This window comes from Falco naumanni, chromosome W (genome assembly GCF_017639655.2).
Source record: "Falco naumanni isolate bFalNau1 chromosome W, bFalNau1.pat, whole genome shotgun sequence".
NCBI classification, from domain to species: domain Eukaryota; kingdom Metazoa; phylum Chordata; class Aves; order Falconiformes; family Falconidae; genus Falco; species Falco naumanni.
Genome location: NC_054079.1, coordinates 27599534 through 27616898, shown reverse-complemented (window position 1 = coordinate 27616898; position 17365 = coordinate 27599534). Strand labels below are relative to the sequence as shown.

General features: G+C 46.6%; 2 long non-coding RNA genes across 2 annotated transcripts; both read right to left on the bottom strand.

The window, feature by feature from the left end:
- Positions 1-656: 656 nt before the first annotated feature.
- Positions 657-4818, bottom strand: LOC121080410. The gene is made up of 3 exons (XR_005825368.1): positions 3835-4818; positions 3513-3732; positions 657-1845 (listed from the first exon to the last, which is right to left on the bottom strand). It is a non-coding gene; the product is annotated as an uncharacterized LOC121080410 (long non-coding RNA).
- Positions 4819-9460: 4642 nt separating this feature from the next.
- On the bottom strand, positions 9461-13586 carry LOC121080700. The gene is made up of 3 exons (XR_005825467.1): positions 12603-13586; positions 12281-12500; positions 9461-10613 (listed from the first exon to the last, which is right to left on the bottom strand). It is a non-coding gene; the product is annotated as an uncharacterized LOC121080700 (long non-coding RNA).
- Positions 13587-17365: the final 3779 nt, after the last annotated feature.

Genomic DNA, 17365 nt, shown 5'->3' with positions numbered 1-17365 from the left:
AGAATATAGAATTAATGGGAACTGGGGAGAGTCGACTGGAACAACTCGTAGTTACCTGCCAAGAAACCGTGAACTTTAGTAAAAGGTAATTCCGGCAGGGGGAGATCGCGACCACTGACTCATATACCACCTACCCAAATCGTACCCCAGACCCATTTCTGGACCTTTCTAACCTTTACTGCGCAGAATCGGATATGGGAGGAGGGTATCTTAATGATTTTCAGGAAATATTATGATTATGTATGAATACTTAATGAATAAGTTCTATATATGGTGCATGATTTTGAAACTTGGTGTGCGTTGATCGTGAGAGGACTCACTCATGCACCCGGCCGTTAATAAAGAAGTGTCTGCTTATCTGCATCACATTGGTGTTGATAAGTTCTTCATTCCGAGATTTTGGTAACAGTTTAACCCCAGCCAGCAACCAAGCACCACGCAGCCGCTCACTCACTCTCTCCCACCCGGAGGGGTGGGAAGGAGAATCAGAAAGGAATGTAAAACTCAAGGGTTGAGAGAACAATTTAATAATTTAAACAGAATAAAAAAGTAAGAACAATAATAATAATAATAGTTATAATGGAAAGGTGGGGAAAAGGATAAAATCCAAAGGGAAAGGGAGAAAGGAAAACAAGTGATGCACAATGCAGCTGCTCACCACCTGCTGACCAATGCCCAACCAGTCCCCGAGCAGCTATCAGCAGCCCCTGCCCAACTCCCCCCAGTATATCAATACTGAGCATGATGTTCTGTGGTATGGAATATCCCTTTAGCTAGTTCAGGTCAGCTGTCCTGGCTCTGCTCCCTCCCAGCTTCTTGTGTACCTGCTCACGGGCAGAGCATGGAAAACTGAAAAATGTTCCTGATTTAGAGTAAGCACTACTTAGCAACAACTAAAACATCAGTGTGTTATCAACATTAGTCTCATACTAAATCCAAAACACAGCACTGTACCAGCTACTAAGAAAATTAACTCTATCCTAGCCAAAATCAGGACAAAGGGGCTCTACAGAAATGTTTTTCTCTTGCGTAATAGCACACATCTGGCTTGCTCTAGGCATGACAGTAAAGTCCTTTCATGGACAGAACAAGTCATTGTGTAATGTGACATTTTGAGTCTTCTGATACAGAGTTTTACTGCAAATGATTGTACCATTACAGGAATGAGCAATTGATTTCATAAGACTTTTTTTAATAGATGAGACCAGAAAAGGCCACGTTGTAGCTATCTGAATTCTGCACCTCCCTGGGTGAATCATTTGGTCATAATGCAGGACAGTGTGGTGGGAGATCTGGCTGTGTGAGTGCACTAAGCAGCTTTCAAACCTATTTGGCGAGCCAGACAGAACTCTCCAGCAAGCTGGGTGTAGGTCACAGGCTGCTAGGTGGATAGCCTTGTGATAGATAAGCTAATGGTCCCTTTTGTCCTTCATTTATAATCTGAATCAACTGCTTTTCGAAAATAGTTATCTACTCAATTCTGCACATAAGCATGGCTTCTGAATTTTTGGTTTTACATCTGCAGTTTATTAATTCCTTCATTTCTTCAGACAAGATGGTTTTTTTTTAAAGAAGGGAAATGTATGATTCACACTTTTCTATGGTTAGTTTGGTATTCATTTTTGTCTGTTTGCTACTTCACAGCTCTCCCTGGGAGAGGCAACCAACACTCAGTCTGGCTGGATGTTCTCTGCCTTCTTCAACACTGCCATGAGAAGCTCAGAACTGGAGGAGAACATCTATGCTTTAATATTATTCCCAAACTCATCTGCATGGTCGTGTTCAGAAGGCTTATCAGGTTATCTTAATTAATACAGATTTCTCCAGAGTGTCATTGAGGCGATTCTGGAAAAAGAAAAAAAACATAGGAAATTTTTAGTCATAGAAATGGCTAATAAAAATTAAACTAGAGATATGGATAAAAATAATTTGAATGTTTGGTTAACATTTTTTTCCCTAATATAAATAAAATGCACTATAAACCAGCTTATTTTGAGACTTACAACTACATTGTATTGTTTTGTAACGTAACTCTCAGAAGTCCTAGAGGTAGGAGGAAATCCTGGAGGAAAAGGAGAACCTGAAAAGTTTGGAATTAATTTTTGCTTGGTATTCAGTCAGTCAGCAAAATAGAAATTATAAAGGTGTGCTAGTCCACCCAGCACCCAAACTTGTGCAACTTTGTATTAAAGGCAATGTCTCTTATTCTTAGACTTTTTCTTTGATTTTGCACACTGGGTAACAAAGTCACTTTTGAGACAAGGTAGTGCTCAGCTGTTTTCTTCAGCTAGGGGGACTTGAAGCTACAGGAGCAGGGCTGGGCACCATGGAAAGGAACGCTTAGACTTGCTGAGTAGTATTTCAGTGCAGTTTTTGACAACCCTTAAGAATAATCATTTCAAGTACCACTCAATTTAAATTGTAAAAGAAAAACAACACAGCGTGCATGCACCGCATATAAGAATGATTATGTAATGGAAGGAGGTTGGTTCAGTGAGGGGAGCTGAAGAGAATCATGTGTATTGATTCATGCTGGTAAGGGCTGGGGGTGTAAGCGCTCCCAGGCCTCCCCACTAGTCAGGCTTCCAAAATATTTTGGCAGATCACATTAGGTAACATAGTCACTTGCACAAAATACTTTCCAATATAACTTGCACAATATAACTTTCCAAAGCACATCTAGAAGAAGAAACATGCATTTTCCTTCAGCAATCAGAACGTACCCATGTATTTGTTTGTTTTGATCTCACAGTTGTGCAAATTGGTATACTAATACAGAACTTGTTTAGCATAACTTGCTTAGCATTAGTAGCTAAATTTGCTGAAGCTTTAGGCTGCAAGCTGTGAACTTTCACCTAGTCAGCAAAAGAAGGCCCCAGAGCTGGTTTAAGCTGGAAGATAAGGAAGCTACATTCATTAACAGAAGCTGCAACCTTAGAAAAAAAAATAGCCTGCCTAGAGACAATGAAAAGACCCAACGAAGAACAGGGAGACCCCAGACCCTAATATTACTACTGATCCAAACTGTCACGAGGGGCGGGGAATTTAGATTGTAAGGGTATAATTGCCTCTTTGTTCAAGGTCCCTCTTCAGAGGCACCCAGCTCAAGCTGTAGTGCTATTAATAAAAAGGACTTTATAGAAGAATCTCTTTTCAGTTTACTGATTCAGCAGAAACCCTGTTATGATTGCTGGCATGTGTAACTTCCATAACACAGTAAGGGCTGTCAAACATTGCTAGCGCTTTGTTACAACGGTAATTTGCAGACTTACTGATTCATTCATGAAAGCGGTGAACACACAGACTTGAGGTCTGGGAAAACGGACGGTGTTTCAACTTATCCTAATAGTAAATTTAATTGTATTTTTCTTTCATATTCAGAAAGCAGCCGTACCCCTCCCAGGGGAGGAACAGCTAAAGTCACCTCCCCACCACACCGCCCTCCGGCGGAGCGCCAGGCCGCACCCAGAACACACCGAGAAGTCGAACCACGCCCCGCGCCACCTGCGCACCCTGTCATGTGAAAGGTGACTCTGCCATCACTTCCGCCGCGTAGTGCAGGCCGGGAATGCGAGTCGCGATTGGCCGGCGCCTGCCCCGCTTTTCAGCGTGCTGGGGAAGCAGGAAGTGGTTACGACAGAAGGAGCGCGGTAGGGTGAGGGGCTCCTCACGGTGAGTACCTAGCAGAACCGTCTCCCCACTCGGCGGAGTGGCGTGCCGCTGGGGCGCGACCTGGCCGGGAATTGAAAAGGGATCGATTTTATGCGCGCTTTGATGACGTAACAACGACTAACGAGGCGGCGGTGCCGCTAAACGCGTGGCTCGGGCCGGTACCGGTCTGGTCCTCTCCTCGGAGGCGCCCCCGTAGGATACCCGCGCCTGCTGGCGGTCGCCCGCGCCGCTCTCAGAGCGCCTGTTCCCAGCTGGTATTCGGCGTTGGCTAGGCCTTCCGCCTTCTCCTGCTTCTGGGACTCGGTGGACGCTCATTGGTTCTTCTGCCTAGGGTGGGCTATGCTGCCGCCTTACGATTGGTGGGGATCGCGCTGACTGCCATCAGCGCCTGCTAACGGGGCTCTGGCTGGAGTGCGGGAGGCTGCGGCTAACCATGGGGTGCGCGGGCTGAAGTTCGGAGGTGGCGCGTGCGGCTGCAAGGGCATTCGGCGGGCCTCGCCTCCAAGAGTTCTGCAGAGCCTCGGGCCGGCGGGAACTGCAAGAAATATCGATGCCATGTCGTGGTGCTGTATCGCAGTCGCTATGGGCAGCGAGAGGCCTCTCCTGTCCCTTGGCAGTGCGACGCTCGCGTGTGCCCTGCTCGGCTCGGTAGGGTGTAGGTGCCTAGGTCGCCTCTGCCTCAGCGGTAGGCCTCAGTCTGTGGCTGAGAGAGGACCGAGGGCCTGGCTCGCATCCATGCTCTGCGGTTGTTATTTTTGAAAAAAAAATGTATAGTGAAGTTAACAAGAAGCTCTCGTTTCTGTGTTATCGTGAAGCATCCACTGCTGTTACCCACCAAGTACCCTTCATTCTCTTTTCTGGAGATGGCAGTGGTTTGGCCAGTGTGCAGTCTGCTGATCCGTGTTGTCTGAATTGCCATAACTCTGCTTTGCCTGCCTGTGTTTGTGTATGATCCATATAGGCAAAGAAAACAAATGTCTAGTGCCTAAAATAAGAGGAATTCCTGCTGAAGTCCAGGATTATGGAAATAATGAGATGGCTTCATTGAGGTAGATTTATATGAACAGATCTGTAAATTGCATGCATATCATGTGAGATGCATCTAGTGTCAGAAGCTGATGAGGTTAAGTCAGTGGTCAACTGAGTCTCCCAAGAAAGAGCCTTATGACCATATAAGTCCAGCTTTATGACCATATAAGTCAAAAGAACAATTACAACCTTGCAAGAACAAGCTAAAGCCAGTTCTGCGGTTTGGACAAAAACCAGGACGTTACTGAGCCTGCGCCAGATGTGGGGGGCAACTAGCAGTCACGAGGAAGACTCACCTGCCTTCATCCTCAGGACCCCTGACGACCACCACCAGGGGACACTGTGCAAACTCAGTGGAGAAAAAAATATGGAAATGGCTCGCAGAACTAATTTTAATACGAAGCGGGGATAGGTAATGCATATGTATAGGCGTATTGCAACACATTATGAATATGTAATGAGATGCCTTATAAAAACAGAGCAAGTTTTCATGTTAGGCGCGCACGGTTTTGGCGGGACTACCCCCCGTGCTGCCCAGCGCTGAATAAACATACCTACTTTACAATCTTACTGATTGTGGAGTCTGCTTTCCGCACGTCAGTTTTGGCGAGCCAGCCAGGAGGATCTCCACTTGGCTGCGGGACCGACTGCGGAGCGGACGCTCCTAGGCGCGCGCCCCGAGCATTTTACTCAGAGGAGTCTCCGCTGCCGGCCGATCACCGCGGGAGTGGACAACAGCCTCTTGAAGCTGCGGATTTAACGGTATGTTTAATGAAGGGACTTAAGCGTACGCACATTCGGGGCTGCTGATAAATCGCGCAGAGACGTCTGGCGTGCAGCATAGTGCCCGTTGGTTGGGTACCTATAGGGTTTGGGACTGCAATTGGGAAACTCGCTGGCCGATAGAGCGGCCGGTAGCGATCTCGGGGATAGATCGACTGAGTTCGAGGTAACCGCTGTATCCCGTTGTTGGGAGCCAGGAGAAGCAGGAGAGGGGTAAGCGGGCCTCTTGTAATTCACAAAATATTTGCAGCTGCTAAAAGGTTGTTAACTGGAGCGATGCTATGTTAGATTTCTCTTGGTATTGATTTTGGTTATGGCAATAAGGCATTTGGAATAGACTACCGATTTGAATTTGTCAAATCATAGTGTTTGTGTGAAGTGATGTGTGTGTGATTTTCTCTGAGTGCATGGACGTCCGTGAGAGTGGAATTGAGTGAGAATAAGTGAGAGTGTGGCTGACAGGCGTGAAAAGAGAATTTAAAAGTCAGTTTAAATTCCTTAAGAGTATACTGAAAATGGGTAACACCCAAGGAGGGATACTAAAAAAGAGTCCTCTGGGTTGTATACTCGCCTATTGGAAGGATATTGTTGGGAAGGGAAGCACAGAAAGTAAAAAGACCCTCATTAAATATTGTAATCAGTGGTGGCCATTGTATAAGTTAGAGGGCGAAGTTAAGTGGCCGTTTAATGGAACATTGGATTATAATACTTTGTTACAGCTTATGCTGTTCTTGAGAAGAGAAGGGAAATGGGATGAAGTGTCATATGCAGATATGTTTTTCATGCTGCGAAACCATCCGGAGTGGCAAAGGGACTGTGGGATAACACCCCCACAGGACCCTATGGTACTCGCATTGGAGCGAGAAAATAAAGGGGGTAGAAGTAAACTGAAAAGATGCTGTTCTTCCTGCAGCATTGGGCAGAGGTGTACAAAGGCAGACAAAGTTCACCAAGCCCCAGAACAAGACTTAAATGACTTGTTTAAACCTCCCCCCCGGGCACGGGACCAGGATGCGGACTCGGAAGGAGCTTCAAATCCTCCTGATAGCCCTGTATCTTCCCACACTCGGCAGAAGTCTGCCCTGACTATTTTACAAGCACCCCTCCGAGAGGCGGTGGGGCCAGATGGTGGAACAATGCTAATTAAAGTGTCTTTCTCCACTGCTGATTTGGGAGAGTGGAGAAAGATTGCAAAGGATCAGCATCGGTGGAGTAGTTGGGCTAACTGGAGGAATTACAGGTATCGAAGTAGTAGGCAGGTTCATTTCAACTCGCTTTACCAGGTTTCTTAATTTATCTATTGCCTCCTGTAAGGATTTCTCTGTATTGTTATCACAAAGCTTCTCCCAGCCTTCCTCCTCAAACCCCTCCGATGATGTTTCAGGAAGAGGAGGGGACATCGGACGGCGCTTTTGCCCGCCCTGTGACCTACGAGCTGTCGCCACCCTCCGTTTTGGTCTTGCTCCACCCACAGCTCCGACTGGTGCAGCAGGACTCGCTGCTCCTCCTTCCTGGGGAGGCTCAACAGCCTCTTCTGGGTTCGGCTCAGTTACCGCAGGCTCCCGAGGAGTAACTTCCGGTTTGTCCGCTGTCTTGTCTAATAACTCGTGCACTGTTGAACACGCAGGGGCTGACATACCCTTCCTAGGACGAGTATGCCCAACTCCTAAAAGTGTAGCCAAGACAGAAGGCTTAGGTGAATCACCCTTCTGCTCCACCGGCTTTTCTGCCACATCTCCCCCCAACGCTTCTATGGCTGCCGCCGCTGCTTTTTTTCCGCCTTCATAGTTTCCAGAGTGTTAATTATAGACCGCCACGTAGCTCCGAACGCTTTAGCTTCCTTTCCTTCTTTGCCTCCTTTGATCGTAGTATCCCAGAGGCAATTTCCCACTTCATTCCGCAATACTAAACAATAACGCGGGCTCGGGGATCTTACTCTTTTTTGGTGCCCAGCGAACTAAGCTCTCCACTTCTGTCTCTTTAATGCCCTCCCCTCTCTCAAAGAGGATGCTAGTTAACGGTTTAATTGCCGCGTCTAATTCCATCGCGGTCTTCTCAGAGCTCCCCCCTCTCACAGAAAGGGTATCAGCGGGGAGCCCCGCCTCACTCGTTGCGGTCTTCCGTAGTGGCCCCCCCCCCCCCCCCCCTCACAGAGAGGAATTCAGCTGAGAGCCCTGCCGCGATTTACTAGACGCGGTCTTACCTCCGGCGGGGGTGCAATCTGCAGCTCTACACCGAACTCTGGACTCCGCTTTTCGCCTTCCAGGTTCTGCCCGCCTCCAACCTCCAGCTCCCTAATCGGACAACTTCTCTTCGGGTCCGATGCACGGAGACTTCCGCATTTAAGCGAACATCATTTAAGCAAACCGCATTTAAGTGAACCGCATTTAAGCGAATAAATGGCTCCCTGTTCGGGCGCCAGGCGAAGAGGGTCCCCCGTGGAGAGTCGGCCAAGTCACAATAATCTCACCGATATAGCTACATGCCGTGTTCCCTTTATTAAACAAACTGGTCATATTTATAACTTAAACCAACCGCTCACACGACTCTACACACAGGTGATTGGATAAAAGTTTCTGGCCACGTGGAGGTCCGTGTTGCTGATGCCTGATCAGAGTGTGGCGATGAGAGTGTGTTGATTTCGCGGTTCCCAGGACTTGCTCTGCACCTGGCTTCTTGTTTGTGCATAGCTTGTTTTTTTTTCCTCACACTGCTTGTTCCAAAGACAATTTAAAGTTGCTCTGCAGCTTCAACTAACAGGCCTGGGTTGTCCAACCCGGACAATGGTAACATATGTCCTCAGTCCTTTAAAAATCCCTCTACAGATTGTCTTTCTGATGAGCATGCTAGTATATGCCTGTTTGAAGAATGTTTACCAATAGAATTGCAATCCATCGCATGATCATGAGAGAAGTACCAACTATTCCACCAAGATATAGTCCACCACCAAAATATGCTTAAACAAATGTTGTGTAAATAACGTGAAAGTATTGAGATAATAATTTTCAAAACTTTCAAAGGGGGGAAATATTATAGATCTGCTAATAAGTTAGAATTAATTGACTTTATTTGATTTTATAAAATCATTTGGAATAAGAAATATATTTTAATGAAACTTGTAGTTGCACAGCAAAAGCTGCTATGAAATCCTCTGTACAACCCTGTACCAAGGCCAGAAGAATGGGCTAGAATCATTGTTTAAAACTTAGGTAACAAATTTGGGATTTTACAGATTTCTTTGTTTTTGACTAGTCTTCCGTATGTAGAAAGTGTATTGAAATGTCAGAATATAGAATTAATGGGAACTGGGGAGAGTCGACTGGAACAACTCGTAGTTACCTGCCAAGAAACCGTGAACTTTAGTAAAAGGTAATTCCGGCAGGGGGAGATCGCGACCACTGACTCATATACCACCTACCCAAATCGTACCCCAGACCCATTTCTGGACCTTTCTAACCTTTACTGCGCAGAATCGGATATGGGAGGAGGGTATCTTAATGATTTTCAGGAAATATTATGATTATGTATGAATACTTAATGAATAAGTTCTATATATGGTGCATGATTTTGAAACTTGGTGTGCGTTGATCGTGAGAGGACTCACTCATGCACCCGGCCGTTAATAAAGAAGTGTCTGCTTATCTGCATCACATTGGTGTTGATAAGTTCTTCATTCCGAGATTTTGGTAACAGTTTAACCCCAGCCAGCAACCAAGCACCACGCAGCCGCTCACTCACTCTCTCCCACCCGGAGGGGTGGGAAGGAGAATCAGAAAGGAATGTAAAACTCGAGGGTTGAGAGAACAATTTAATAATTTAAACAGAATAAAAAAGTAAGAACAATAATAATAATAATAGTTATAATGGAAAGGTGGGGAAAAGGATAAAATCCAAAGGGAAAGGGAGAAAGGAAAACAAGTGATGCACAATGCAGCTGCTCACCACCTGCTGACCAATGCCCAACCGGTCCCCGAGCAGCTATCAGCAGCCCCTGCCCAACTCCCCCCAGTATATCAATACTGAGCATGATGTTCTGTGGTATGGAATATCCCTTTAGCTAGTTCAGGTCAGCTGTCCTGGCTCTGCTCCCTCCCAGCTTCTTGTGTACCTGCTCACGGGCAGAGCATGGAAAACTGAAAAATGTTCCTGATTTAGAGTAAGCACTACTTAGCAACAACTAAAACATCAGTGTGTTATCAACATTAGTCTCATACTAAATCCAAAACACAGCACTGTACCAGCTACTAAGAAAATTAACTCTATCCTAGCCAAAATCAGGACAAAGGGGCTCTACAGAAATGTTTTTCTCTTGCGTAATAGCACACATCTGGCTTGCTCTAGGCATGACAGTAAAGTCCTTTCATGGACAGAACAAGTCATTGTGTAATGTGACATTTTGAGTCTTCTGATACAGAGTTTTACTGCAAATGATTGTACCATTACAGGAATGAGCAATTGATTTCATAAGACTTTTTTTAATAGATGAGACCAGAAAAGGCCACGTTGTAGCTATCTGAATTCTGCACCTCCCTGGGTGAATCATTTGGTCATAATGCAGGACAGTGTGGTGGGAGATCTGGCTGTGTGAGTGCACTAAGCAGCTTTCAAACCTATTTGGCGAGCCAGACAGAACTCTCCAGCAAGCTGGGTGTAGGTCACAGGCTGCTAGGTGGATAGCCTTGTGATAGATAAGCTAATGGTCCCTTTTGTCCTTCATTTATAATCTGAATCAACTGCTTTTCGAAAATAGTTATCTACTCAATTCTGCACATAAGCATGGCTTCTGAATTTTTGGTTTTACATCTGCAGTTTATTAATTCCTTCATTTCTTCAGACAAGATGGTTTTTTTTTAAAGAAGGGAAATGTATGATTCACACTTTTCTATGGTTAGTTTGGTATTCATTTTTGTCTGTTTGCTACTTCACAGCTCTCCCTGGGAGAGGCAACCAACACTCAGTCTGGCTGGATGTTCTCTGCCTTCTTCAACACTGCCATGAGAAGCTCAGAACTGGAGGAGAACATCTATGCTTTAATATTATTCCCAAACTCATCTGCATGGTCGTGTTCAGAAGGCTTATCAGGTTATCTTAATTAATACAGATTTCTCCAGAGTGTCATTGAGGCGATTCTGGAAAAAGAAAAAAAACATAGGAAATTTTTAGTCATAGAAATGGCTAATAAAAATTAAACTAGAGATATGGATAAAAATAATTTGAATGTTTGGTTAACATTTTTTTCCCTAATATAAATAAAATGCACTATAAACCAGCTTATTTTGAGACTTACAACTACATTGTATTGTTTTGTAACGTAACTCTCAGAAGTCCTAGAGGTAGGAGGAAATCCTGGAGGAAAAGGAGAACCTGAAAAGTTTGGAATTAATTTTTGCTTGGTATTCAGTCAGTCAGCAAAATAGAAATTATAAAGGTGTGCTAGTCCACCCAGCACCCAAACTTGTGCAACTTTGTATTAAAGGCAATGTCTCTTATTCTTAGACTTTTTCTTTGATTTTGCATACTGGGTAACAAAGTCACTTTTGAGACAAGGTAGTGCTCAGCTGTTTTCTTCAGCTAGGGGGACTTGAAGCTACAGGAGCAGGGCTGGGCACCATGGAAAGGAACGCTTAGACTTGCTGAGTAGTATTTCAGTGCAGTTTTTGACAACCCTTAAGAATAATCATTTCAAGTACCACTCAATTTAAATTGTAAAAGAAAAACAACACAGCGTGCATGCACCGCATATAAGAATGATTATGTAATGGAAGGAGGTTGGTTCAGTGAGGGGAGCTGAAGAGAATCATGTGTATTGATTCATGCTGGTAAGGGCTGGGGGTGTAAGCGCTCCCAGGCCTCCCCACTAGTCAGGCTTCCAAAATATTTTGGCAGATCACATTAGGTAACATAGTCACTTGCACAAAATACTTTCCAATATAACTTGCACAATATAACTTTCCAAAGCACATCTAGAAGAAGAAACATGCATTTTCCTTCAGCAATCAGAACGTACCCATGTATTTGTTTGTTTTGATCTCACAGTTGTGCAAATTGGTATACTAATACAGAACTTGTTTAGCATAACTTGCTTAGCATTAGTAGCTAAATTTGCTGAAGCTTTAGGCTGCAAGCTGTGAACTTTCACCTAGTCAGCAAAAGAAGGCCCCAGAGCTGGTTTAAGCTGGAAGATAAGGAAGCTACATTCATTAACAGAAGCTGCAACCTTAGAAAAAAAAATAGCCTGCCTAGAGACAATGAAAAGACCCAACGAAGAACAGGGAGACCCCAGACCCTAATATTACTACTGATCCAAACTGTCACGAGGGGCGGGGAATTTAGATTGTAAGGGTATAATTGCCTCTTTGTTCAAGGTCCCTCTTCAGAGGCACCCAGCTCAAGCTGTAGTGCTATTAATAAAAAGGACTTTATAGAAGAATCTCTTTTCAGTTTACTGATTCAGCAGAAACCCTGTTATGATTGCTGGCATGTGTAACTTCCATAACACAGTAAGGGCTGTCAAACATTGCTAGCGCTTTGTTACAACGGTAATTTGCAGACTTACTGATTCATTCATGAAAGCGGTGAACACACAGACTTGAGGTCTGGGAAAACGGACGGTGTTTCAACTTATCCTAATAGTAAATTTAATTGTATTTTTCTTTCATATTCAGAAAGCAGCCGTACCCCTCCCAGGGGAGGAACAGCTAAAGTCACCTCCCCACCACACCGCCCTCCGGCGGAGCGCCAGGCCGCACCCAGAACACACCGAGAAGTCGAACCACGCCCCGCGCCACCTGCGCACCCTGTCATGTGAAAGGTGACTCTGCCATCACTTCCGCCGCGTAGTGCAGGCCGGGAATGCGAGTCGCGATTGGCCGGCGCCTGCCCCGCTTTTCAGCGTGCTGGGGAAGCAGGAAGTGGTTACGACAGAAGGAGCGCGGTAGGGTGAGGGGCTCCTCACGGTGAGTACCTAGCAGAACCGTCTCCCCACTCGGCGGAGTGGCGTGCCGCTGGGGCGCGACCTGGCCGGGAATTGAAAAGGGATCGATTTTATGCGCGCTTTGATGACGTAACAACGACTAACGAGGCGGCGGTGCCGCTAAACGCGTGGCTCGGGCCGGTACCGGTCTGGTCCTCTCCTCGGAGGCGCCCCCGTAGGATACCCGCGCCTGCTGGCGGTCGCCCGCGCCGCTCTCAGAGCGCCTGTTCCCAGCTGGTATTCGGCGTTGGCTAGGCCTTCCGCCTTCTCCTGCTTCTGGGACTCGGTGGACGCTCATTGGTTCTTCTGCCTAGGGTGGGCTATGCTGCCGCCTTACGATTGGTGGGGATCGCGCTGACTGCCATCAGCGCCTGCTAACGGGGCTCTGGCTGGAGTGCGGGAGGCTGCGGCTAACCATGGGGTGCGCGGGCTGAAGTTCGGAGGTGGCGCGTGCGGCTGCAAGGGCATTCGGCGGGCCTCGCCTCCAAGAGTTCTGCAGAGCCTCGGGCCGGCGGGAACTGCAAGAAATATCGATGCCATGTCGTGGTGCTGTATCGCAGTCGCTATGGGCAGCGAGAGGCCTCTCCTGTCCCTTGGCAGTGCGACGCTCGCGTGTGCCCTGCTCGGCTCGGTAGGGTGTAGGTGCCTAGGTCGCCTCTGCCTCAGCGGTAGGCCTCAGTCTGTGGCTGAGAGAGGACCGAGGGCCTGGCTCGCATCCATGCTCTGCGGTTGTTATTTTTGAAAAAAAAATGTATAGTGAAGTTAACAAGAAGCTCTCGTTTCTGTGTTATCGTGAAGCATCCACTGCTGTTACCCACCAAGTACCCTTCATTCTCTTTTCTGGAGATGGCAGTGGTTTGGCCAGTGTGCAGTCTGCTGATCCGTGTTGTCTGAATTGCCATAACTCTGCTTTGCCTGCCTGTGTTTGTGTATGATCCATATAGGCAAAGAAAACAAATGTCTAGTGCCTAAAATAAGAGGAATTCCTGCTGAAGTCCAGGATTATGGAAATAATGAGATGGCTTCATTGAGGTAGATTTATATGAACAGATCTGTAAATTGCATGCATATCATGTGAGATGCATCTAGTGTCAGAAGCTGATGAGGTTAAGTCAGTGGTCAACTGAGTCTCCCAAGAAAGAGCCTTATGACCATATAAGTCCAGCTTTATGACCATATAAGTCAAAAGAACAATTACAACCTTGCAAGAACAAGCTAAAGCCAGTTCTGCGGTTTGGACAAAAACCAGGACGTTACTGAGCCTGCGCCAGATGTGGGGGCAACTAGCAGTCACGAGGAAGACTCACCTGCCTTCATCCTCAGGACCCCTGACGACCACCACCAGGGGACACTGTGCAAACTCAGTGGAGAAAAAAATATGGAAATGGCTCGCAGAACTAATTTTAATACGAAGCGGGGATAGGTAATGCATATGTATAGGCGTATTGCAACACATTATGAATATGTAATGAGATGCCTTATAAAAACAGAGCAAGTTTTCATGTTAGGCGCGCACGGTTTTGGCGGGACTACCCCCCGTGCTGCCCAGCGCTGAATAAACATACCTACTTTACAATCTTACTGATTGTGGAGTCTGCTTTCCGCACGTCAGTTTTGGCGAGCCAGCCAGGAGGATCTCCACTTGGCTGCGGGACCGACTGCGGAGCGGACGCTCCTAGGCGCGCGCCCCGAGCATTTTACTCAGAGGAGTCTCCGCTGCCGGCCGATCACCGCGGGAGTGGACAACAGCCTCTTGAAGCTGCGGATTTAACGGTATGTTTAATGAAGGGACTTAAGCGTACGCACATTCGGGGCTGCTGATAAATCGCGCAGAGACGTCTGGCGTGCAGCATAGTGCCCGTTGGTTGGGTACCTATAGGGTTTGGGACTGCAATTGGGAAACTCGCTGGCCGATAGAGCGGCCGGTAGCGATCTCGGGGATAGATCGACTGAGTTCGAGGTAACCGCTGTATCCCGTTGTTGGGAGCCAGGAGAAGCAGGAGAGGGGTAAGCGGGCCTCTTGTAATTCACAAAATATTTGCAGCTGCTAAAAGGTTGTTAACTGGAGCGATGCTATGTTAGATTTCTCTTGGTATTGATTTTGGTTATGGCAATAAGGCATTTGGAATAGACTACCGATTTGAATTTGTCAAATCATAGTGTTTGTGTGAAGTGATGTGTGTGTGATTTTCTCTGAGTGCATGGACGTCCGTGAGAGTGGAATTGAGTGAGAATAAGTGAGAGTGTGGCTGACAGGCGTGAAAAGAGAATTTAAAAGTCAGTTTAAATTCCTTAAGAGTATACTGAAAATGGGTAACACCCAAGGAGGGATACTAAAAAAGAGTCCTCTGGGTTGTATACTCGCCTATTGGAAGGATATTGTTGGGAAGGGAAGCACAGAAAGTAAAAAGACCCTCATTAAATATTGTAATCAGTGGTGGCCATTGTATAAGTTAGAGGGCGAAGTTAAGTGGCCGTTTAATGGAACATTGGATTATAATACTTTGTTACAGCTTATGCTGTTCTTGAGAAGAGAAGGGAAATGGGATGAAGTGTCATATGCAGATATGTTTTTCATGCTGCGAAACCATCCGGAGTGGCAAAGGGACTGTGGGATAACACCCCCACAGGACCCTATGGTACTCGCATTGGAGCGAGAAAATAAAGGGGGTAGAAGTAAACTGAAAAGATGCTGTTCTTCCTGCAGCATTGGGCAGAGGTGTACAAAGGCAGACAAAGTTCACCAAGCCCCAGAACAAGACTTAAATGACTTGTTTAAACCTCCCCCCCGGGCACGGGACCAGGATGCGGACTCGGAAGGAGCTTCAAATCCTCCTGATAGCCCTGTATCTTCCCACACTCGGCAGAAGTCTGCCCTGACTATTTTACAAGCACCCCTCCGAGAGGCGGTGGGGCCAGATGGTGGAACAATGCTAATTAAAGTGTCTTTCTCCACTGCTGATTTGGGAGAGTGGAGAAAGATTGCAAAGGATCAGCATCGGTGGAGTAGTTGGGCTAACTGGAGGAATTACAGGTATCGAAGTAGTAGGCAGGTTCATTTCAACTCGCTTTACCAGGTTTCTTAATTTATCTATTGCCTCCTGTAAGGATTTCTCTGTATTGTTATCACAAAGCTTCTCCCAGCCTTCCTCCTCAAACCCCTCCGATGATGTTTCAGGAAGAGGAGGGGACATCGGACGGCGCTTTTGCCCGCCCTGTGACCTACGAGCTGTCGCCACCCTCCGTTTTGGTCTTGCTCCACCCACAGCTCCGACTGGTGCAGCAGGACTCGCTGCTCCTCCTTCCTGGGGAGGCTCAACAGCCTCTTCTGGGTTCGGCTCAGTTACCGCAGGCTCCCGAGGAGTAACTTCCGGTTTGTCCGCTGTCTTGTCTAATAACTCGTGCACTGTTGAACACGCAGGGGCTGACATACCCTTCCTAGGACGAGTATGCCCAACTCCTAAAAGTGTAGCCAAGACAGAAGGCTTAGGTGAATCACCCTTCTGCTCCACCGGCTTTTCTGCCACATCTCCCCCCAACGCTTCTATGGCTGCCGCCGCTGCTTTTTTTCCGCCTTCATAGTTTCCAGAGTGTTAATTATAGACCGCCACGTAGCTCCGAACGCTTTAGCTTCCTTTCCTTCTTTGCCTCCTTTGATCGTAGTATCCCAGAGGCAATTTCCCACTTCATTCCGCAATACTAAACAATAACGCGGGCTCGGGGATCTTACTCTTTTTTGGTGCCCAGCGAACTAAGCTCTCCACTTCTGTCTCTTTAATGCCCTCCCCTCTCTCAAAGAGGATGCTAGTTAACGGTTTAATTGCCGCGTCTAATTCCATCGCGGTCTTCTCAGAGCTCCCCCCCTCTCACAGAAAGGGTATCAGCGGGGAGCCCCGCCTCACTCGTTGCGGTCTTCCGTAGTGGCCCCCCCCCCCCCCCCCCTCACAGAGAGGAATTCAGCTGAGAGCCCTGCCGCGATTTACTAGACGCGGTCTTACCTCCGGCGGGGGTGCAATCTGCAGCTCTACACCGAACTCTGGACTCCGCTTTTCGCCTTCCAGGTTCTGCCCGCCTCCAACCTCCAGCTCCCTAATCGGACAACTTCTCTTCGGGTCCGATGCACGGAGACTTCCGCATTTAAGCGAACATCATTTAAGCAAACCGCATTTAAGTGAACCGCATTTAAGCGAATAAATGGCTCCCTGTTCGGGCGCCAGGCGAAGAGGGTCCCCCGTGGAGAGTCGGCCAAGTCACAATAATCTCACCGATATAGCTACATGCCGTGTTCCCTTTATTAAACAAACTGGTCATATTTATAACTTAAACCAACCGCTCACACGACTCTACACACAGGTGATTGGATAAAAGTTTCTGGCCACGTGGAGGTCCGTGTTGCTGATGCCTGATCAGAGTGTGGCGATGAGAGTGTGTTGATTTCGCGGTTCCCAGGACTTGCTCTGCACCTGGCTTCTTGTTTGTGCATAGCTTGTTTTTTTTCCTCACACTGCTTGTTCCAAAGACAATTTAAAGTTGCTCTGCAGCTTCAACTAACAGGCCTGGGTTGTCCAACCCGGACAATGGTAACATATGTCCTCAGTCCTTTAAAAATCCCTCTACAGATTGTCTTTCTGATGAGCATGCTAGTATATGCCTGTTTGAAGAATGTTTACCAATAGAATTGCAATCCATCGCATGATCATGAGAGAAGTACCAACTATTCCACCAAGATATAGTCCACCACCAAAATATGCTTAAACAAATGTTGTGTAAATAACGTGAAAGTATTGAGATAATAATTTTCAAAACTTTCAAAGGGGGGAAATATTATAGATCTGCTAATAAGTTAGAATTAATTGACTTTATTTGATTTTATAAAATCATTTGGAATAAGAAATATATTTTAATGAA